The sequence below is a fragment of the Oncorhynchus kisutch genome, linkage group LG2 (genome assembly GCF_002021735.2).
Source record: "Oncorhynchus kisutch isolate 150728-3 linkage group LG2, Okis_V2, whole genome shotgun sequence".
Taxonomy (NCBI): Eukaryota; Metazoa; Chordata; class Actinopteri; order Salmoniformes; family Salmonidae; genus Oncorhynchus; species Oncorhynchus kisutch.
Genome location: NC_034175.2, coordinates 22,410,419 through 22,434,526, shown reverse-complemented (window position 1 = coordinate 22,434,526; position 24,108 = coordinate 22,410,419). Strand labels below are relative to the sequence as shown.

At 46.1% G+C, this 24,108-nt stretch overlaps 1 protein-coding gene across 2 annotated transcripts in view; it reads right to left on the bottom strand.

The window, feature by feature from the left end:
• The window catches only part of LOC109909789 (mannosyl-oligosaccharide 1,2-alpha-mannosidase IA-like), a 199,021-nt gene that overhangs the window by 105,689 nt on the left and 69,224 nt on the right, over positions 1-24,108 (bottom strand). The window lies entirely within an intron of this gene.

Here is a 24,108-nt window from a genome sequence, read left to right as displayed (position 1 = left end):
GCTCCTGTGTGGCTGTGGCTGAGCTTTTACTGGACTTTCTGGAAACTATGTTGCAGACCTCCAGTATAAATCACCTGTCATAGCTTTTTTTTCTGCAGTGAAATATAGTGTACTATCAACGAGGATAAGAATATTAGTAGCATATGATAGCATCTGAATATGAATCGATCCTAAAAACACAAAAAGGGACACTTAAGCCCACTGCCATAAATGTAAATATTGAAACAAAAGCAGAAATCCTACTTCCTGTAAATCTCCCACTGAGGAAATGAGCTAACCACCACACCACCCCAGCATGTCAGATTTTGATTTGGTGGACTGACACACCAGGAAAAGTCTTTTTTTCAGAGGCGGCGTGGTAATATGATGTGATTTACATCGTGAATACTGAATGAGTCTGTGGTAGTCTCCAGAGGTTAATTGAGAACAGGATAGCAGCATCCATCTAAGCCCAAGACACACGTGCAACATATACTGACCCAACATATAAACCGCAACATGTAAAGCGTCGGTGCCATGTTTCATGAGCTGAAATAAAAGATCTCAGAAATGTTTCATGTGCACAAAAAACTTATTTCTCTCAAATTTGGTGCACAAATGAGTCTATGAGAGAGTGTTCTCACATATAACAGCTACAGCCTCCGTAACAGAGAGGGAAGACATTCTTCAGATCGAAAAGCACTAGCAACTGGTGACAAAAGGGGTCAAGGTTGAAGAAAGGCTGAGAGCCGAGCTGGAGCTACCTGGGCTGGTGAGTTACAGCAGTAATGGAGTCAGCGCGGCTTGCATCAGTGAAGGTCGGGCTTTCAGTGACCATGAGAGCAGAGTGAATGGTAGAAACAGGCAGAAACAACAACATCCTGCTTGGTGGCCTAATGCAGGTTTACACACACACACGTACACAAACGCTTGCTCACCCATCCACACACACACACACACAGGGATGCGACAATCACCACAGGTGCACACTCAGTGTCATTGTTGAGCCTTTGCGGAATAGTCGTGCCAGCCAATTTGAGTGGGCATCGTTTCAAAAGAAGCTTTCTCGCCTAGAGATTTTGCCGATATTAACGCCAATAATTTATGCAGGTCCGCATCCAGTGAAAGTAAGGGACTAGCTTGAGACATGATTTGGAGATTAGAATCAAGGATATTGATGGTGCCAATTTGTTTGCAAGGCAATAACTCTTCAGGCAGGGCCAGAAAGACGAGCCTAGGTGTTGGGTGCAAGAGAGGACACTAAAGTTTACATTACCAGACAAAAATTCTTTTTTTTCAGAGCAAAGGATTCGGGTTTCAGTTGAAATATACTTTTTTCTAAATGCTAGTCTGGCTCTACTCACCAGGGATAGAAAGTGGAATGGAAAAAATGACTTTGACATAAAACGCTGGGGTTTTGTAAACGTTTGGACTCTGTGTTAGCCTTATCTGGACTGGGGAAGCTCTGAAGTTAAAGCACAGAATAACTGAGTGTGTAGAGATTGCAGAATGCAATCTGTACAGAATGAGAAACGGCAGCAGGAAATATCCCAGAATAATGCAAACTTGCCAGATGCTGTGTTTTCTGATATCATTTCAATTGTAATATTCAGGTCCAGTGGCAGAGTAATCTACACAGAGATTGTCAAATGTACAGAATAATAGATAACGTGTTCACTCAGATAATTCCTCAAAAGTAGTTGGGCGCTGAATCCTCGTATCAAATATATTTCGAGTTAACGCAGCAAGATTAGAGAGCGTTCCACTTGTTTACTGGAACGTACAGGCATCACTCAAAGCCCCCCTCCCTGAGTCTTACTCCGCACTGTTCCCCCAGTGGCTCTAGCAGCCAGCTGGATGTGATGCTCCACACAGACTGTAGATACAACACGGAGATAATTACTGATGGTTCCACACCAGCGGGGAGGAGGAGGACACCGGCCTGTATGATTATATCCCCTGACAATGTTGTGATCAGTAGGGTGGCGTGAGATGACCAGGGTCAGAGACCGCCAGGATCACATGCCATGATCATCAGCAGCAGCAGCAGCAGCAGCAGCAGCTACACACACACACACACACACACACACACACACACACACACACACACACACACACACACACACACACACACACACAATCAGAGACCACACCAATCGATAGCACCCACTACAGCCCTAGCACGCTTCCACCCAGGCAACCTTTCTAGGAGAGCAAATGGATGGGGGCGAACTGTTGCCAGGGGTAAATACGCTAGACATACGGCGCCTGTCGTAACTGCTCTTTGGCTCATTAATTGGCTGGTTGTTGGGCAAAGCAGTTCAATAGCAGCCAGTGATAAAAATGAATCACACATTTATCAGGATGCAATTTGCACTTTCCAACATGACTCTCGAGGATTTTCGCACGACAACACTCGACATGAAAAACAAGATGGCTTAGAGCGCTTCAGTGAATATGCTACCACCAAACAGATTTATCACAATCTCCTGGGAAAGATGCAGTATCACCGGTTTTGATCGTAGCAAATACAACAAAACGGTGAGCAAAGAAAATCATTACAGAGACATTTGTTTTCCTTACATTAATGAGAAAACTCACTGTCTGATCATTTGACGAAAGGCGCTGAAAGACTTTAGGTTTTCGAACCAAAATCAGCGGTAGATAAGCAGCTAGGTGTAGATAAGCAGCCACAAACACACCGTGGACATGCCAAGCCTGGTATGGGGTCCATTTTAGGACACCCTCAGCCTCAAGGAGGCTTGACGATTGACACAAAAAGGGGTTGAGGTTAGAGGCTGAGGGTGGCCTAAAATGGATACCATACTCTAGGTCACAACTACCCTCTCCTCTCAAAAGGGTTAAAAGAGCAGAGTATTGACCAGCAGTAAATACAACGAGCCCCTAGTGTGTAAACCACCACCCCTGGACCAGATGAAAATAAAGGGCAGCCATTAATAAACTGGCTGCTGGTCCACTTCAGCCTATCAGCTCAGCACGGTTTCTCAGCTGGGGACACACTGGCCTGTCTTTACTCAGCACTTGACAGACAGCATTGGCATGCTGGGAGGAAAAACAGGCTTCTGTAATGGAGCAGGGCACATGAAGAGAAGGTGACAACGGGACCTTTAACCCTATGGTTGTTCCTGAACTAAGGCTGGCACTGAAAAATGTCCTTAAAGCAAAATGATATGATTGTCCATATTAGGACAGCCTCAGTCCCAATGACTATATACACCTTTTCTTCAATTTGTTCCAGTACGCACCAATCAACAGTCTGCTGTGCTGTTGCGGCTGCAGAGACAACATTGAGAGCTTGTGACTACAAGGTGCCATCTGCAAAAGGAAGATTCTGAGAGAATTGGCTTTAAAGTTCCAAACCCTCATTAGTTTGAATGGTGTATTCTTTTAGACTTAACAACATGAATTGGGGGTATTTAGAGTACTATTTAGGTAGAGAACATTGAACAGAACAAGGTTAAGTCAGTAACTCAGTTGTAGATAGAAACGTATAGTCCCAAGCTCTCGATTTGCCACCTTCTTAATAATCACCTATTTGCACAAAAAAAAACTGTGAAGGTACGGGCACCCACACATTATTGGTAAAAGTGGAGCATATGTGTTTGTGCACTCTCCAAGGTGATTCATACCTTATCCTTATTATGAATTATTAATCATCACGGCACAAAATAATGCTAGCAGAAAAACAAGCTTGAACGTTTGTATTGAGAGAGCCTGTAATGTCATGCACTATATGGAGTGGATTGGGAGCTTGGTGATCATTAATATAGACCAGGTCTGTTGTGTTAGAACGGACACGCAACAGCAGCTCTGAACATAGCCTATGTACCCCTGTAGCAGGGTTTTAACACACAGCTTAGCAGCAAACTTTTTTTACTGGATCCAATATAGAATGTTGCTATATAAAGTCATCCATATATTATCCGATTTTGGATCATGTATCCAAATGTATTCATTCCTAATGCTTCACTCAAAATACTCACAAAATACTCACATCAACTCTCACTGTCAATTGCGTTCATTTTTAGATAAACTTATGTGTAAATATTTGTATGAACATAACAAGATTCAACAACTGAGACATAAACTGAATAAGTTCCACAGACATGTGACTAACAGAAATGGAACAAAGGGGACGGTCAAAATCAAAAGTAACAGTCAGTGTCTGGTGTGGCCACCAGCTGCATTGAGTACTGCAGTGCATCTCCTCCTCATGGACTGCACCATATTTGCCAGTTCTTGCTGTGAGATGTTAACCCACTCTTCCACCAAGGCACCTGCAAGTTCCCAGACATTTCTGGGGGGAATGGCCCTAGCCCTCGCCCTCCGATCCAACAGGTACCGGACGTGCTCATTGGGATTGAGATCCGGGCTCTTCGCTCGCCATGGCAGAACACTGACATTCCTGTCTTGCAGGAAATCACGCACAGAACAAGCAGTATGGCATTGTCATGCTGGAGGGTCATGTCAGGGTGAGCCTGCACAAAGGGTACCACATGAGGGAGGAGGATCTCCTCCCTGTAACGCACAGAGTTGAGATTGACTGCAATGACAACAAGCTCAGTACGATGATGCCGTGACACACCGCCCGGACGGACCTGATACCTCCAAATCGATCCTGCTCCAGAGTACAGGCCTCGGTGTAATGCTCATTCCTTCGTCGATAAACGCGGAATCTGACCATCATCCCTGGTGAGAGAAAACCGCGACTTGTCAGTGAAGAGCACTTTGCCAGTTATGTCTGGTCCAGCGATGGTGGGTTTGTGCCCATAGGCGACGTTGTTGCCGGTGATGTCTGGTGAGGACCTGCCTTACAACAGGCCTGCAAGCCCTCAGTCCAGCCTCTCTCAGCCTATTGTGACAGTCTGAGCACTGATGGAGGGATTGTGCGTTCCTGGGGTAACTCGGGCAGTTGTTGTTGCCATCCTGTACCTGTCCCGCAGGTGTGATGTTTGGATGTATCGATCCTTTGCAGATGTTGTTACACTTGGTCTGTCACTGCGAGGACGATAAGCTGTCCATCCTGTCTCCCTGTAGCTCTGTCTTAGGCATTTCACAGTACGGACATTGCAATTTATTGCCCTGGCCACATCTGCAGTCCTCATGCCTCCTTGCAGCATGCCTAAGGCACGTTCACACACTTTTGGTGTTTTTCAGGGTCAGTAGAAAGACCTATTTAGTGTCCTAAGTTTTCACAACTGTGACCTTAATTGCCTACCCTCTGGTAAGCTGTTAGTGTCTTAACGACCGTTCCACAGGTGCATGTTCATTAATTGTTTATGGCTCATTGAACAAGCATGGGAAACAGTGTTTAAACCCTTTACAATGAAGATCTGTGAAGTTACTTGGATTTTTATAAATGTTCTTTTAAAGACAGGGTCCTGAAAAAGTGACGTTTCTTTTTTTGCTGAGTTTACATCCCATTACACACAAAGAGATTAGGAAAACTGTATCAAGCATATTTGGACTAAAGAGAGCTTTTATTTTTGATTGGAGAAGCAGTGCATCACGTTGGAAATGTATCAACTGCGTTGAATGTAATTCTTAGAAATCCAAATGGTGCTTCCAGCGTGGATTGGATCACTGAGCTGGTGCATAACAAACACGTTATCGAACACATGGCATCGCAAGCTGTGCAGGGACCAACATGTGTACAGTCTGCCACCCAAAAGAGGTAGAGAGAGAAAGCCCGGGCTTCGACTGGCAAGCCGCAACGCTTTGTCGCCTTTTCCGGATGCCTAACTATGGCAGATCTCCCGCTTAGCCAGCACAGTGAGGGTCCTCGTCACAATGATATTTAATCGATACCTCCATGGTTATGTGAGACCCTTCAAAGTGCCTACTCTTGAATTATAAATCCCTCCGCATCGCAAAGACTGAAAGAGGGAAAACATTTGACAGGCATTCAGTACCCAACTACAGAGAGTTAGCCTGTATGGAACGATGGAGAGAGGGCTAAATCAATTAGCAGGATGGCTAAGTAAAACTACTTATTTGGCAGAGGGTAAGAGTTTAGGAAAGGAAGGAAAACGTACAGCATGGTACATCCGGCAGTATTCGGCGTGAAAGCAGTAAGGTGAGAGAGAGAAGATGGAAGGCGGGAGTGAGGGAAGACGCATAGACTGATTAAAGAGGGAAAAACTGAACTAACAGCCATCCAGGAGTCAGTGAGGGAAGAGGAGCTTTTTTAGGGAGCAGAAGGTACTGACACTCGTGTAAACACCTGCTATTGCTGACAGAAAGACAGGAATCAGGAATATTATTAATATAGCATAGGAAACTGACAGAGAGACAGGAATCAGGAATATTATTAATATAGCATAGGAAACTGACAGAGAGACAGGAATCAGGAATATTATTAATATAGCATAGGAAACTGACAGAAAGACAGGAATCAGGAATATTATTAATATAGCATAGGAAACTGACAGAGAGACAGGAATCAGGAATATTATTAATATAGCATAGGAAACTGACAGAGAGACAGGAATCAGGAATATTATTAATATAGCATAGGAAACTGACAGAAAGACAGGAATCAGGAATATTATTAATATAGCATAGGAAACTGACAGAAAGACAGGAATCAGGAATATTATTAATATAGCATAGGAAACTGACAGAAAGCTTTCCAGATCACACTTTTGAAGGTTATCAACCCTTTAATGGCACTGCATTCCTTAAAAATCATGTTCCTGTAAATCCAAGGTATATGCATACTGATTGCCGAATAAGGACACGCACAGTGACACCATTTTTTACATCCCTGATAACAGAGAATAGAGAGTGAACAAGACATTTTTCATATGGAAGAGAATAAGGATACTGTGGGGGCTAAAATAGCTCCCACCTCACCTCCATGCAGTTACAATTGTCTAATGCTTCAAGAGGGGTTTGCCTTCACCATCAAGCCCAATATCTGAGGTGAACATTATAGTGAAGCGTAATGCCAACCTGCACTGCTCTCCTGTCTACTCCATACCTTCCTCAAACCATTCTGCCCAGCAACAAGGTAGACTTGTTTGATATGAAAAGCAATGGTCTGTGAATGGCCACGGTCTGAGCGCTTGAGCCACAGTCCATGTACAAGTACATACAGTCCAGAATGCTCAGTCGGTTGGAGCATGTTGCTGGAGGAGACATCAAGATTGTCAGTTATACATTTCCACCATGTCGTAATAACACTTGCTATGTGATAACTAGATACATGTACATGAGATGAACACGAGAAGTAACAAGTGGGTTCTCAGGGGATGAATAAAGGAAGGAATATTCTACACTGGTGCACACAAGATGGCGTCAGTCAGGCAATCATCTATCCAACGTCTTAATCCTCCATCTCCTACAAAGCTGTCGATCAAACCATCATCCGCTCTCCCTCCCGGTAAGAATGGTACAGTTCCCATCCCATCTCATTTGGACCCCCACTGCTCCCAGGGGGAATGCTGCATTATTCCCCCCGCCAAAAAAAGAGATGAGAAAAATTCCCAGCCGTATCAATCGCCACTCTGACATGTTTCGGGCTTCTAGCCATACATCCTCATTTGGAGGGAAAAAGCGAGAATGGGGGGGGGGGGGGGGGGGAACAGTGCATGTGCATTATTGGAAGCTTGAAATAGTTAAACAAAAGAGTGTGAAATATGGAGATTCATTGTGTTTCTTCACACACACACACACACACACACAGCAACCCATCACAGCTCGGTGTGCAAGGCAGCCATTTAGAAGTCACTTGCTTTAATCACACTCAAGTGCTGAACAGACAGTATTCAAATCCTGACAAGGCCGTGCACAATGAGAGGGACTCATCTCTGAAGACTCCAATGCCAAGCTACCCTGACTTGAGCAGTATCCGTCTCTCTCTGTCTGTCTGTGTATCTTTCTATCTGGTTGATACTGGTTCTACCATGGTTTTATCTCTCTCTCTCTCATTTTATCTCTCTCTCTCATACACTATTTGTCCCTCTCTCTCTCTGGTTCACTCTCACCAATAACTTACTTTGACGGACTAAGAGCTGGAAAATCCCTTCCTCCAAACCCCTACCACACATTGTGAGTGACAAGGAAACTGCATTCAAGATGATGTATATAAACATTACACTTCTACTAAGAGATGGATTGTAGTTAAACTGAACGAGGTGTAAGCCAAGGGCCTCCTCTGGGTCCCAGCACAGATGGCGTGTTAACCTCTATCTCCACGGGGCCCTCGGGAGCCTAACAGTCCCACTGTGTCTAAAGAGTACCATTAAGAATTATAGAGCTGGCCCTACAGTGTAGAAGACTGAGCACACACACACATACTGAACACACACAGGGCAATACACCCTCCAGTGGATTAGACAGACAGAGACACAGAAACAGAGAGAGAAAACTATACGTCACCAAAAATTTATAAAAACGTATATAGACTTACACAGTCATTATGACACCTTCCTGAGGACGTCCTCCAACCTATCAGCGCTCTTGCAGCATGAACTGACATGTTGTCCACCCAATCAAAGGATCAGATAATTAATATAGTACTGAAAGCATAAGCTACAGCGAGCTAGCACTGCAGTGCAACAAATCTGGTGAGTAGTTGACTCAAAGAGAGAGAAAGACAATAGTTGAACAGTTTTCAACAAATTAATTTCTTCAAAAATGAAGCAAATTTTTTCACTTTCAGTTTCACTTACCTAGCTAGCAAATGCAGCTAGCTAGTTTACCCTACTAAAACACCCTGCTCAAACAGAAGGATGCAATGTTAGCTAGCTGGCTATGATTATCCAACACAACACTGGATCTCTTCCAAGTCAAGGTAAGCTTTTGGTTTTATTAATTTATTAATAAACTGCTTACTGACTATCACTGTAACATCACTGCATGATTGTAGCTTGTTTACTAACATATTAGCTCTATTAGCTATGTTGACTAGGACGTTACTTTAGCTCATATGGGGACAAAGACGTAGGCTGTGTTTAGCGGTTATGACATGGCTTGGATTAGAAAGGTTTTTTGGCCTGGTCACATACAGCATTGAAATCCACAAATTAAGGGAAAAGGTGAGAGGGGGAGAGTGCATAGAGGAGAGGAGGAATACAACGTGGCTGCTATGAAAGTGAAATGCGTTTACGTGTGATCAGGGGTGTATTAATTCCGCCGATTCTGTTGAAAAACGTTTCTTAAACAGAAGCAAACGATACAGGGATAAAAAAGACCAAAAATGGTCCATATAAACTCTTGTTTGTCTGTCACCTACTGACAGCTACATATAGCGAGAGCAGAAGGGACACAGTACTACTGCGGTCTCTTGCCGCTAGCAATGTGTGTGTGTGTGTGTGTGTGTGTGTGTGTGTGTGTGTGTGTGTGTGTGTGTGTGTGTGTGTGTGTGTGTGTGCATTGTTTATGTGTCTGTTTCTCCAAAAAACGCATTGAAACATATGTAGCACACTATTACTGACACATGCAAGCACACACATACAGTACACACACACACACACACACACACACACACACACACATTTCATCTCAATAAACACTGAAGCAGAATAACTCTGAATAACCTTTTGTTCAAATACAGTACTAGGTATGCAGTTATAATACTAGCCTAAATACAGTAGGGGTGTGTACGTCGGTGTTTATGCAAATCCCTTCCTTCCCATGTGTCTGTGCGTGTGTCTCTATGGCTGCGTTTACACAGGCTAATTGGTCTTTTGACTAATCAGATCAGCTCTGAAAAAGATCTGATGTGATTGGTCAAAAGACCAATTAGTGGAAAAAAGATCAGAATTGGGATGCCTGCAAAAATACTTCACCTTTAAACAATCCCCCAAAAAATAGTATTATACCGCTCAATGTTGACCACAAAATTTCAGAAAAAAAGGATCATTTCACACCACATACAGTAAGAAGGGGACCCCATAAATATTCATATAGCGCGCCTCCAAGAGCTCGCTGCTGTCCGCCTTCCCTCCAGACACGTTGTGTAATGCAATTGTTATGTTTGTGCCACGAGCGGGTAAGTGTCTCTTTAATCTGAGAAGGGCAGGGAGGATCATAGGTAATAAATAACCCCTCCACCCTGGCGTGGCAGCTCCAGACATGAGGCCTTAACGAGGTGCTGTGTCATCACCTGGAGGGGGAGGAAGAGGGGGCGGAAAAGGGGGAGCCGATGGGGACCTCTTGGCAGAGAATGCACCGCGTCAGCTCCACAGCTCTTCACACCCTACCTTTCCCCTCCTTCTCCCCACTCCCCTCACCAACTACTACTGGCTCCTACATCAGTGAGGAGCCATTTCCTCGGCTCGCCTACTGTAGCAGGACCCTGAAGGCCACCGGAGGGGTCTAACTCAGCCGCCCAGCACAATCCTGCGGGCGGTTATCACAAGCCGAAAATAAAGGAGGCACCACGACAAGGGACAGCAGGATAATACAGAGAGCTATAAAGTAGCTAGTTCAAATAGAAATAACGGCTGTCTGCTAGTTCCACTTGGCTTGACTACTGAACAACTGAACACAGCCCTAATGGCAATTAGAGGGAGCGATTTGTTTGAGTCATACGGGTATATATTCAATGGAATAAAAAGAGTGTGACGCAATGTTTGTTTGGGTAAATGTATTGAAATTCTAATGGTTGAGATGGCTCTGCATCTGACAAAAGGGATGCTGGGAAATGCACAGCGTGCTTGGAAATAATTTACCTTGTCAAATGGTGTCAATAGAGAACATGTATTCAATACAGAATGTTGAAAACCTTTCTCCTTTGGCCGTAATGCTATGTTTACAGTAATTGCATACTTGGAACATAATAGATTTTTCTTGCCATGGAAACATTTTGCCATCTCTTACAAGCACAACTAATTAAAAGTACATGGTCCTTGGTTTTCACCGTCCAATTCCTAGAGTACTTACTTTGAAATATTATCATTCGCCTTATTAATCAAAAACAGGGTGGAACATTTCTGCACATAAAAAAAAAAAAAAAGAAATCACTTTGAAACACCATTAAATCAGTCCTTCCACTGAGTATTCTCTCTCTAACACACACACACACACACACACACACACACACACACACACACACACACACACACACACACTACCTGTCGTAGAGAATCTATTCGTTTATATCAAATTACTGCATCTTGTGTTCCTGTCCATGTAAAAAGGATAAAACAGCCTAATGAGCAATTTGAGGATTCAAGATCGACTATGAGGGGACTCTCCTCTGTGTACCTGTGTGAGTGTACCTGTGTGTGTGCGTGTGCATGTGTGCTGTGAGTGCTCGCCAGCCTCTTTGTGCGTGCATGTGTTTGCCTGCCTGTCTGCTCGTCTCTACCTCTCTCCAGCAGAGAACTTTACCCACTTTGCTTCCAATCAGATCATTAGGAGAGTGTGCAAGGCCTGTGCCAAGAGGCCTCCAGAGTCTACAGACGTTAAATCTCCATGAAAGATTCATGCCGGGAGAGTAAAATAGCCACAAACAGCCTATTTAAATGGCTGGTCTGGGGTCCTGGGCCCTAGTTATGGTGCTGACCCTGGTTTCGGTCTGCTTAAATGCCCCCATTAGACCTCATAGGGGAGCAATGAGGAGAGAAAGAGAAAGGCACAATGGAGCTCTGTCTGATATATACAACAGCCATGCTTATTTAAGAGCAATAATCATTCAGTAATAAGTCCTTGTATTAAAGGCAATGACTAGGTGTAATGATATTTAGTCCAACTGGTAATTGAGGTGTTTGTTATATCTTCCCTTTGATGTGATTGGCGTATATTTGCCCTCTGGCATGCTTTAGTTATCTCTGTGGAGTTCTGTGTGGGCCGAGCCCGCCACGTTCTGCCCGCAGGAGCATGGAGGCGGCCATGGCTGCCTCGCAGTGCCAGTCAGAGTGGGCAAAGAGCAGGCACAGGGGAGGCTGGAGAGATGGCAGGTCAGGGGCCCAGGTTCCCTGGCCTGTTTGTTCATCAGTGTACCTCTAAACATGGTCAACTTGCACAATGGGCACCAGGCTGCTGGACAGAGTGGGCAGACCATCAACCACTAATGGGCATGGGGATGGAGAGAAGGGGGCAAGGCTAGGGAGGGAGGTCCAGAGCCCTGAAGGCACAACAAAGCTGCAAGGGGACTTGGTGGTCATGGACAGTGATAAGGGACACGGAGATCAGGGATCAGCAGTATGTGTACTGGTGAGTGGGGACCCCTAGGGAAGGGGCCGTTGACCAGTGAGGCTAAATTCTATATGTGAGGGTAGAATTTCTGTAAATTCCCTGAAATGACTGTATTTGCGTAAACAAATGCTACTGGAATCCCAAAATCCACATGCTGATTTATTGGATTTAATATGCAGAGGCATCAACACAACATCTTTCCTTTGGATTCTGTCTAAACCGAAGGAGAAAGACAGTGCGGTAGTAGTGAGTAAGGTAAGACACTTCAGAATACAGTATATCATGGTTCAAGTTGACAAATGCACAAAGGTTGACAACTGCACAAAGCTAAAGTGAACTAGTCCGACTTTCGCTTCTCTTTTCCTTTTCTCCGGATCACCGGGCTGGCCCAATCGATAAGTGGCGTAAGAGAAGTTGATGAACTTTGAAGCGGTGGATGCCGGTGGAAGTCAAGTGCTTAGCTCTCTGAAGTTCTCAGGGGGAAAAAAGCACTGTTCACAAAAAGGCCGCCACCCTCTCTTCTCCCCTCCCCTCCCCTCACCTCCTCATCGTCCTGACTACAGCTCTGAGACCTCCCTCCCTTACGGCAACGTAATAATAAAGCATACATCAAGGGGACGAGGTCCAGAATGGTGTGCTCGTGAAAATAAATACAAACCAATACCAAACTTGTATTATTTGAGCGAGGGAAGAGGAGGAGGGGATGGAAAAAAGTGGTGATAGAAGGACACGCACGGAGGAGCGGAAAGTAATTTGTGAGCAAGAAATTGCCAATTTGAGTGTGCTGCCTGGGGATATGGTTCCTCTTTACGTTCCCATGGCATCGTGTTCTGTGGATAATGACAGTGAGAGGCCACGCTTATTAGAGCTCAATCCACCAACAACCCAGAACTTCAAAAGGAGTGTTTTTCATGAGGATCCACAGGTGTTTCTATCCATTTACGGTAAAAAAATTTTTTTGAGAAAGGTGGAATGCAGAGGTCTTGTTTTAAGGGAGAAAGAGAGAGAGAGAAGTGCAAGGAGAGCAGTTTTATGTCTGGGAGGGTGAGGAAACGGGATGCTGTTAATTGCCTTCCCAAATCAAGGTAATGCAAGGTGAACTGGTTCTAAAATGAGGAAGTCATCAAAATGGAACGTCTGCCTGTCTGTCAGTATGCCTGCCTGTCTGTCATTCTGTCTCTCCTTCTCTCGGTCTGTTTGCCTGAGCAACTAGCTTTCTACCCTCCCTTACCTGTCTGAATATCACATAGCACATCACTACCCCAAACTGCCTCAACAATTCCACACCATCCATTCCACTTACCAAATGACAGAATTAATCGTTTCATCATGTTGACCAGCCGTCACAGTCTGACAGAAAGTCAAGTGACTGAGATTGTCAAGGGTATGACAAAACACCGCTTTTCCATTTTAGAGCAATCCACATAGGTCCTTCTATCAAAATCCAGTCAAATCGGTTGACAGATCTGAATTGGTTCAGCAATCTGTCAATCACCAGCCCAGCCCATGGTGAGGTGAAAGTGTGCCCATCAGGACTTCTACCAGACACAGTTGGCATCAGTCAGTGGGCTGTTTATACCCTGTGCTGCGCCAGTCTAGCTCCTCAACCAACACGGTATGTGTCCACCATTGCTGACATCCCTAAATCAATATGAATTAGGACAGCCTTGGTACCAGGCCTTGGTGTGCTTTCCCCAGACATTTAGACTATAATCAATGTGCTCTGAAAGGCATATTTGACTAATGGTGTATTACTTTAACAGTCCTCTGAACAGGCTCTCATATTCTACCAGTCGGGTATAGAGCTAGCTTCAAAACACCTCCCTCCCTCACACAGTACATCAAACCCGAAGACAGCTCCTTTGAACTCTGTGGTGTCACCAGCCCAACCACTGCTTTTATCCCCCGAGAGAGAGAGAGAGAGAGAGAGAGAGAGAGAGAGAGAGAGAGGACTCTGATAAGCCACTGCAAAGTCAACAGTCAACAGAGAGCACGCGTGTGGGTGCATGTGGGTGCGTGACTTATCCTGGGAAATGGCAGAAAGTCGTGAACACTGCCATCATCTCTCACTTTTACCTCATTATTACTGATGGCCCTTGATGGCATTTCCAAAGGAAACAGTGTCCTAGCTTCATCTCATGTAAGAAAAGCTAGCTCAGATAAAAACACTATTTCTTTTCCTGATTTCCCTGGTCAAATTTTTCTTGAAAACCTTACATTTGCATATCAGAAAAGTTCCTACAATAAATAATTATAAAGAAAGGAGGGAGGGAATATATTCAGTCTATTGTATACATACATCGTTTTTTTTCTCAGCGCGCACTGCACCCAGCCCGCCACAGGAGTCGCTAGTGCGCAATGGGACAAGGACATCCCTGTCGGCCAAACCCTCCCTTAACCCAGACGACGCTAGGCCAATTGTGCGCCGCCACGTGTGTCTCCCGGGCGCGGCCGGTTGCGACAGAGCCTGGACTCGGACCCAGAATCTCTAGTGGCACAGCTAGCAGTGTGATGCAGTACCTTAGACCACTGTGCCACTTCGGAAGGCCTGGGTTGCTAATCTAAGCCTCATTCCAGGAGGAGCTTTAATAATAGATGATGTCTTTGCTCAGTCAAGGTCTCTTATCAAGGAAACGCAGAGCCAGGTAAGTCATATTAATCATCTGTGCTAAAATAATATCTTTATGTGACTTTGTAGCCACACACTACAACAGTCACTACAATATACAATCCCATTCTGCACGTATTCCTATGACATATACAAATAGCAAAATGGCAAAAATAAAATGGACTCATGACCCATACCGTGGTTTTCAATGTACGACCCGAAAAAAAAGATTTTGAATGTTCGCTGTGGAGATATTGATTGTTGAACTCTACAGGAGTTTGAAACACGAAGAGAGGAAAATAGCTTTCTCGGCCTGTTCTGGCATTTCTTAAAATCAAGAGACGGATGGATACTGTTCACTCTCCATTCCGCAGACCTAAATGGAGGAAATCTATGGGGTTCAATATTCCAGGGACTCTTAAACACCAAGCTGAAAGACATGTGATTGGCTGTTGAAACTGACCATATGCTGGCATATTGCTCCAGTTCTAGGGATTTTGCTTTTGTTTCTCGGTTAAGGAGCGCTAGCTAATTTAGCTCTGAACTGCTAATTTAGCATTGAACTGCTCTCCAGAAATTACGTGCAGCCACCGCGCAGTGTGACGCTATCAGCACAGGACACACACACACACACACACACACACGCACGCATGCACACACACACAAAAAATGTTTTGCCTTTCATGGCCGATACATACAGTCGATCTGTAGAAATATAGATCTGTTCATCAACGTTTTGACCCTGACCAGATAGTTGTCATCGGTTGGGCCACCGCTGGGGTTTCGTCACACCATTGGGTGGTGTTACTGTAAGCCAACTAGGGCAATTGGTTATGGAGAAGATGGCCGAGACAGACGCCACTCTAATGACCTGTTTAATATTTCTATGGCCTGAAGGCGGCTCCTCCTCCGCGCGGTCACCTTGGGAAGAATGCCACATCCCACTCACTCTGCGGTTGTTGTCATGGCATTAGATTGGAGGTTGGACAAACACTATTACAACCTTGGATAAACAGTAAAAAAAAAATGGTGTGTGAGAATATTCTTTGTCAATGTGAAAAGGAAAAGTGTCGGCTCTATCCTTCCAACACATTTAATTCCACCTGTATAGCGACAGTCTCTGACTCCCACACACTGGAAGGCAACAGGGAAGCAGCGAAGGTCAGAGCCACCGAACATAACAGAGTAGTCCGGGTCGCCAGGCTGAACCGCCGCACACTAAATGCGGCGAGAAAGTAGTTATCTGACGATAAATAGTTCCTTGGGAAGCCTATGGGCTGTTTTTGGATCTGTCCACTCCTGGACTCCTAAATTGTGATGTGATGGGGGAGTTGGAGAGAGCGGCAGAGTCACAGTTTGTATAATGCCTCTCAGAGTATGTCCATTACGGCCGATCTGGAGAGACACAGAAAATAAAATAAAAATGGGTAATAACATGCACTATCCACCATGGCAGTTTTGTAACATCACATTATTTTAGTCCCTCATGCCCGTCTCTCAACTTGAATAGACCGTTCTCTCTCCTCCCCACTTTGCTCCTCTCCAACCCTGTCCTTACCTCTCTGCTCTGCTCTCCTCTCCCCTCCTGTCCTCTCCTCTCAACTTGATGTCTTTTTTTGGCAGACAGACTGTTACAGACCGGTTAAGGTGCATTTAGCCAAAGAGAGGTATTAAGGCCATGGCCAGCCCATAACTCTCCATCTGTTGTCTATGGGCTCTACAGGTGGCCAATGGTTCTGGCACAGGGTGAACCAAGCTCAGACCAGGGCCGTATTCACAAAGAGTCTCAGAGTAGGAGTGCTGATCTAGGATCAGTTTTGCCTTGTTGATCATAATGACTAAGATTATACAGACAGGAAGGACCTGGTCTTAGATAAGCACTCCTACTTCTACTCTTATTAAGAGAGTTTTTACAGTGACGAGAGTTGAAGGAGATTCGCGAGAGGTATACAAATATAAACAATGAGAATAGTCCTTTTACTGTAACGAGACAATTCTGTTTACACGGCCCTGCTTGGAGGGGAGCAACTGTTCCGCACGCACTTCCCCGACAGTTGCCCTCCTCCAAGCAGGGCCGTGTAAACAGAATTGTCTTGTTGAGGCCAACGCGCCAACAGTAAAAATCGTAATAGCAGAGCAATACTTTTAAACAGCTGAAATGTTTAGGCATTTTCCTTGTATTAAAGACTTGTTTTACTGAGTTTGTATCTGAAATAGCAGTAAAAATCTACGCCGTAGCTAAGGTAATCTCGGAACAAAAGTCAGCAGGAATGTAAGCATCAACTGCCCAGTGAATTAACAACAATTTGCTTTTCATGTAATGAAAGCCTGACGGTCAGCGGGACCGCGCCTGCTCCCGCTCTCCCTCTCTGGCGCTCGAGGGCGCCAGACTGCCTATCATTACGCACAGGGATGGCAGCGACGACAAACGGATATCTGACAGCAGTAGATTCCAGGATCTCAGTGGTGGTAAAAATATATGCATGTTGGTGTGGTACCAGAGTTCAAAGGTGATGACATTAGGGAAGCTTACGTGCCTCCTAAACCATTCACCCATTTTCATTACTCCAGGTCATCGCTCCCATTACAGTAGGTTACCTCCTCCTGTCAAATCGCCCAATGTTGATCTATGAGAATTATGGCTGTAGCCAATAACATCAATCAAATTGATCCTGAGAGACAGGACTGACTGACAGGACGTTGATTGGAAGTGAAACAACAGGAGACAGAAGCTCTGCTTTGTGGCCTGAAAGTCACTATGGGATTCATATGGGATTTTTCTCTCTAATTTCTTTCTTTTCCCTCTTTCTTTCATTATCTCTCTCTCTGTTTCTGTCTCTTTCTGTTCATCTAAGTGCAGGGCAATATTGCATCGAGGCGCATCAGCATTCACATCAGGCCCTGATTGGCTGGGCTCGTGGATTGAGTTTGCGTTGATTTGACCCGGTGAAACACACATTGACAAGCGTAGAAAAGACAGCGAACACGGTCCTCTTCAGTCGCCTCGCCCTCACGCCTTCAGCCAAAGACATCCCCTTATCCCTCTCTCTGCTGGCAAACTGAAGAGGAAAAATGATTTAGATTCATAATTAATTTTTCCCATTAGCCTCACCCCTGTTCTGTGCACAAAAGCGTTTTCAAGCGAGGAGAGAGAGAAAGAGAGAGGAACATAGGGAGAGAGATCTCTCTCTAGTGTCCGCCAGCTTTTCATTTGAATCTTACATGAACCCAGGCCTCCCAATGTTAATCACGGTCCACATGTTTTCATCATCCTTCTGACTCTGACACTAAAACTATTTTCTTTGATTCCTGGGAAGGATAAAGAGAAAATGTGTGTATATGTGTGTGTGTGTGTGTGTGTGTGTGTGTGTGTGTGTGCGCGCGCTTGTGACAATTGGAAAGAGCACACTGAAGGACGCTGGCGGGAGGACCCAAACAAATCATTTCTATCAGGCACGTCAGAGTAGGCCTCGACGCCAAGGCCCTCTTCAGGAGGCAGGCAGAGGAGTCCTTGGAAATGAGGAACAAAGACTAGCCTGGCGTCATCAGCCTTTTCATTTGACCTCAAGACACGTGTGAAGAAAGTGCTTCAAAAAATGCTCCAAGTGCGGTGGGAAAGAGAAAAAGTCACAGGAGAGAAAAAAATATATAGATCCTTCACAGAAAAGAATGGATGGGAGGAGGGTAGGATGAGTAGAGCTCATGAAAGTGACAGGCATAAAGAATGAGAGAGAAGAGAATACAGATGGCTAGATAAATAGATGTACTGTAAGAACTGGGTTGTTACAGTACGAGTTAGAGAAAGTCAGGATGAAACATCTCAATCTCATAGATATTAGTTGATTGAACCAGCCGGCGCGCCGGGAATCTTCTTGAACAAGCCGTGTCTCACACATGCTGAGTTATAGCGGCACATACAGAGAGAGAGAAACACACAAACACACACTTAAATCAGACACCAACACCCACACAGACACAGCCACACTAGCAGACACACACACAGATGCACACAGACACCAACTTAAATCACATCACCCCATGAATGCCCTGCGCCATTTAACGATTACAGCGCTAATTTCCCTACAGTTGTGGATATGACGGTCGCCTCAGCACCAGTGGGAATCAAATCCAATTGAGTTACAGCCACATTTAATGCTGGATAGTCAGGAGGGAAGAAGAGAAAAAGAGAGGAAAGAAGGGGAGAGGAGAGACTGTACAGGGGGAAAAGAGAACAGGATAGGAGAGAAGGGGAGAGGAGAGGAGAGACTGTACAGGGGGAAAAGAGAACAGGATAGGAGAGAAGGGGAGAGGAGAGGAGAGACTGTACAGGGGGAAAAGAGAACAGGATAGGAGAGAAGGGGAGAGGAGAGACTGTACAGGGGGAAAAGAGAACAGGATAGGAGAGAAGGGGAGAGGAGAGACTGTACAGGGGGAAAAGAGAACAGGATAGGAGAGAAGGGGAGAGGAGAGACTGTACAGGGGGAAAAGAGAACAGGATAGGATAGGAGAGGATAGGATAGGAGAGGAGAGGAGAGGAGAGGAGAGGAGAGGAGAGGAGAGGAGAGGAGAGGAGAGGAGAGGAGAGGAGAGGAGAGGAGAGGAGAGGAGAGGAGAGGAGAGGAGAGGAGAGGAGAGGCTGTACAGGGGGAAAAGAGAACAGGATAGGATAGGAGAGGAGAGGAGGAGAGGAGAGGAGAGGAGAGGAGAGGAGAGGAGAGGAGAGGAGAGGAGAGGAGAGGAGAGGAGAGGAGAGGAGAGGAGAGGAGAGGAGAGGAGAGGAGAGGAGAGGAGAGGAGAGGAGAGGAGAGGAGAGGAGAGGAGAGGAGAGGAGAGGAGAGGAGAGGAGAGGAGAGGAGAGGAGAGACTGTACAGGGGGAAAAGAGGAGAGGAGAGACTGTACAGGGGGAAAAGAGAACAGGATAGGAGAGAAGGGGAGAGGAGAGGAGAGGAGAGACTGTACAGGGGGAAAAGAGAACAGGATAGGAGAGAAGGGGAGAGGAGAGACTGTACAGGGGGAAAAGAGAACAGGATAGGAGAGAAGGGGAGAGGAGAGACTGTACAGGGGGAAAAGAGAACAGGATAGGAGAGAAGGGGAGAGGAGAGACTGTACAGGGGGAAAAGAGAACAGGATATGAGAGAAGGGGAGAGGAGAGACTGTACAGGGGGAAAAGAGAACAGGATAGGAGAGAAGGGGAGAGGAGAGGAGAGACTGTACAGGGGGAAAAGAGAACAGGATAGGAGAGAAGGGGAGAGGAGAGGAGAGACTGTACAGGGGGAAAGAGAACAGGATAGGAGAGAAGGGGAGAGGAGAGACTGTACAGGGGGAAAAGAGAACAGGATAGGAGAGAAGAGGAGAGGAGAGACTGTACAGGGGGAAAAGAGAACAGGATAGCAGAGAAGGGGAGAGGAGAGGAGAGACTGTACAGGGGGAAAAGAGAACAGGATAGCAGAGAAGGGGAGAGGAGAGGAGAGACTGTACAGGGGGAAAAGAGAACAGGATAGCAGAGAAGGGGAGAGGAGAGGAGAGACTGTACAGGGGGAAAAGAGAACAGGATAGCAGAGAAGGGGAGAGGAGAGGAGAGACTGTACAGGGGGAAAGAGAACAGGATAGCAGAGAAGGGGAGAGGATAGGAGAGACTGTACAGGGGGAAAAGAGAACAGGATAGCAGAGAAGGGGAGAGGATAGGAGAGACTGTACAGGGGGAAAAGAGAACAGGATAGCAGAGAAGGGGAGAGGAGAGGAGAGACTGTACATGGGGAAAAGAGAACAGGATAGGAGAGAAGGAGAGAGGAGAGACTGTACAGGGGGAAAAGAGAACAGGATAGGAGAGAAGAGGAGAGGAGAGACTGTACAGGGGGAAAAGAGAAGAGGATAGGAGAGAAGGGGAGAGGAGAGACTGTACAGGGGGAAAAGAGAACAGGATAGGAGAGAAGGGGAGAGGAGACTGTACAGGGGGAAAAGAGAACAGGATAGGAGAGAAGAGGAGAGGAGAGACTGTACAGGGGGAAAAGAGAACAGGATAGGAGAGAAGGGGAGAGGAGAGACTGTACAGGGGGAAAAGAGAACAGGATAGGAGAGAAGGGGAGAGGAGAGACTGTACAGGGGGAAAAGAGAACAGGATAGGAGAGAAGGGGAGAGGAGAGACTGTACAGGGGGAAAAGAGAACAGGATAGGAGAGAAGTATCGTCCCTGGTAAAGTTTTCTGGTAAGCATTCCCATAGAGGAATCGATAAATTCCAAATAAAAGATGGCCTGCCTGAGCAGATGGGTATAACAGGGTCCGTAAATAATAAAAAGATGGCTCCCAAGATGGCGGCATATGATTTAACACCTCTTTAATGGGAGGGAGATAAAGATGTCAGAGGAATTATATGGCGGGACGTAGGGACTGCTTTTCAGGCAAGGGGGTGTGGGGGGAGGGGAGGTGCAAGGCTAACTGTCACATGCTGAGGCACTATGGGTAATTTAGGAGTGGCTGGGTGATGCTGTGACACTGACTCTGCCTAAGGCACTTTAAGTCACAGAGAACAGTCGCAAAAGCCAATGAGAGAAATATTGTATAGAGGCAAGTCCCTTCTCTAACCATGGAGTAGGGCTGTGGATCTGTAGGGCTCTGGATCTGTAGGGTTGTGGGTCTATAGGGCTGTGGGTCTGTAGGGCTCTGGATGTGTAGGCTTGTGGGTCTATAAGGGCTGTGGGTCTGTAGGGCTCTGGATCTGTAGGCTTGTGGCTCTGTAGGTCTATAGGGCTGTGGGTCTGTAGGGCTCTGGATCTGTAGGCTTGTGGGTCTATAAGGGCTGTGGGTCTGTAGGGCTCTGGATCTGTAGGCTTGTGGGTCTAAGGGCTGTGGGTCTGTAGGGCTGTGGCTCTGTAGGGCTGTGGATCTGTAGGGCTGTGGATCTGTAGGGCTGTGGGTCTGTAGGTCTATAGGGCTGTGGGTCTATAGGGCTGTGGGTCTATAGGGCTGTGGATCTGTAGGGCTGTGGATCTGTAGGGCTGTGGCTCTGTAGGGCTGTGGCTCTGTAGGGCTGTGGGTCTATTGGAATGAGAGTCTCTAGGGCTGTGGCTCTGTAGGGCTGTGGATCTATAGGGCTGTGGATTTATAGGGCTGTGGATTTATAGGGCTGTGGGTTTATAGGGCTGTGGCTCTGTAGGGCTCTGGATCTGTAGGGCTGTGGGATTTATAGGGCTGTGGGTCTATAGGGCTGTGGATCTGTAGGGCAGTGGATCTGTAGACCCCATATTGCTGGGAGGTAGGGATACACAGCACAAAGGAATACAAAAACACAAGGCAAAAATAGATGTCTAGCACCACACACAATGACTGCAGGGCGAACACACATATGCACCTTACACACAAACACCTTCGTCATGGGTATTTGCTATGACTTCTATAGCCAAGGCAAGAGGTGGTTCAGAATGCACACAAGGGGCCACACAAACACACACAGAGCCCTGCGCTTGAAAACAAACCTTATTTCCAGTCTCTGCAGACCGATATATGAGTTAAAGCAGATGCCCAGTCAGTCACCACAATTCATCTTTACCGAGTTAGAGGTGGTCAGGGGCCCTGGGCTCTAGACTGCCTGCCCCCTAACCTCTGGTCCTACTTTGGCTCCAGTATGACATACAGTGCTTTAAATGACTGTCTGGGGAGGAGGAAGAGAGAAGGAGTGTAGACTTCATTGCAGCATTCCAAATAGCACCCTATTCCCTATATACATCAGTGCCCTACTTTTGACCAGAACCCTGTGCATGCATGTGGGGTGGAGGGGGGGGGTCTATACTGTGTCTGTACAGACCCCAGACATGTATGACTGTTTACGTTCATGTGAGCGTGCATACACACCTCCCTCTGATAACAGTGCGAGTCACCACAGTCCATATAACGACTGACTGCTCTCACCCATGACGGTAACCCTGCCTTCTCCTCCTCCCCTTCTGTTCCACCTCTACCTCTCCTCCAACTCTCCTCTGTCTCCAACGCCCCGTTTACTCCCTATGAATAATACAGGAGCTTCAGGACCAAGTGCCCACCACCGGCTTCCCTAGAAACCCAGCCCAGCGTCCAACCTCCTCGGCCTGGGTCGGTGCAGTCAAAGGAGGCCAAATCAATAAGCACTATGGTCGTCTAGGCAATGTGCCCACGCATGCCTGATTCTGCCCGTAACACGCCTAGCACTTTGTGAAGGACACATGCCCCCAGTGAGCGACACAGATCTAACATGCCAAGGTATTAGGTTCATACACACACACATACACGTGCAGGCAGACACACAATCTGCAGGACACATGCCCACAGTGACACGGATCTAACACACAACTAGCACGCAGACACAGACTCCTCCTCTGTTTCTTCTGGTCACTAGCTGTCACTCATATCTATCACACCATAGAGGCCAGAGGGAAAATAGAGGCTATTGTGAAAATTATAGACCACTCAAACCATTCAAAAACGTCTTGAGATTCTTGACTTGACTAGTTCCTGCTAGCATTGTAGGCTCCTATCCAGGCCACATGCTTTGTAAAAAGTATGCATACCAAATGGCAACCTATTCCATATAGTGCACTACTTTTGACAGGGCGCTGGTCAACCGTAGTACACTAAATAGGGTGCCATTTGGGATCCAGCCAATGCTAATAGATCCTATTGCTTTTGCAGCGTCCATGTCTTTGTAATGTACACCAGCTCCATCTATCATGTGACTCAGGCCCTATGTGACAGTACTCTATGAATAAACAGGCAGTAATGGATGTAAATGTGAATTGACTTTCTGTGGGTTTAGCGACCGTGGCGCAGTGTATATCGCAGCCAACGTCACAGACACAATCTGGTCTCTCTCAAGCCAGAGTGGCTTCATGTAATCCAATGTCAGTGGGTATCTCTGTGTGTGTGTGTGTGTGGGGGGGGGGGGGCTTAGGGCTTAGTGGTTAGGTTTAGGGTTACAATTAGGGTTAGGGCTTAGTGGTTAGGTTTAGGGTTATGCGTTGGGTTTAGGGTTTGGGTTAGGGTAACAGGTTAAGGTTAGAGTTATGGTAAAGGTAAGGGGAAATAGGTTTCAGAATGGAAATACATTTTAGGTCCCCATGAGGATAGAAGAACATAACGTGTGTGTGTGTGTGTGTGTGTGTGTGTGTGTGTGTGTGTGTGTGTGTGTGTGTGTGTGTGTGTGTGTGTGTGTGTGTGTGTGTGTGTGTGTGTGTGTGTGTGTGTGTGTGTGTGTGCGTGCGTGCGTGCGTGCGTGCGTGCGTGCGTGCGTGTGCACGTGTGTTTCTGGCTGTTATGAAATGAGGAACATCGCTTTGCCTTTGTGATTTATTTTTTGTATTCATCCTTTATTTAAGATCTTTT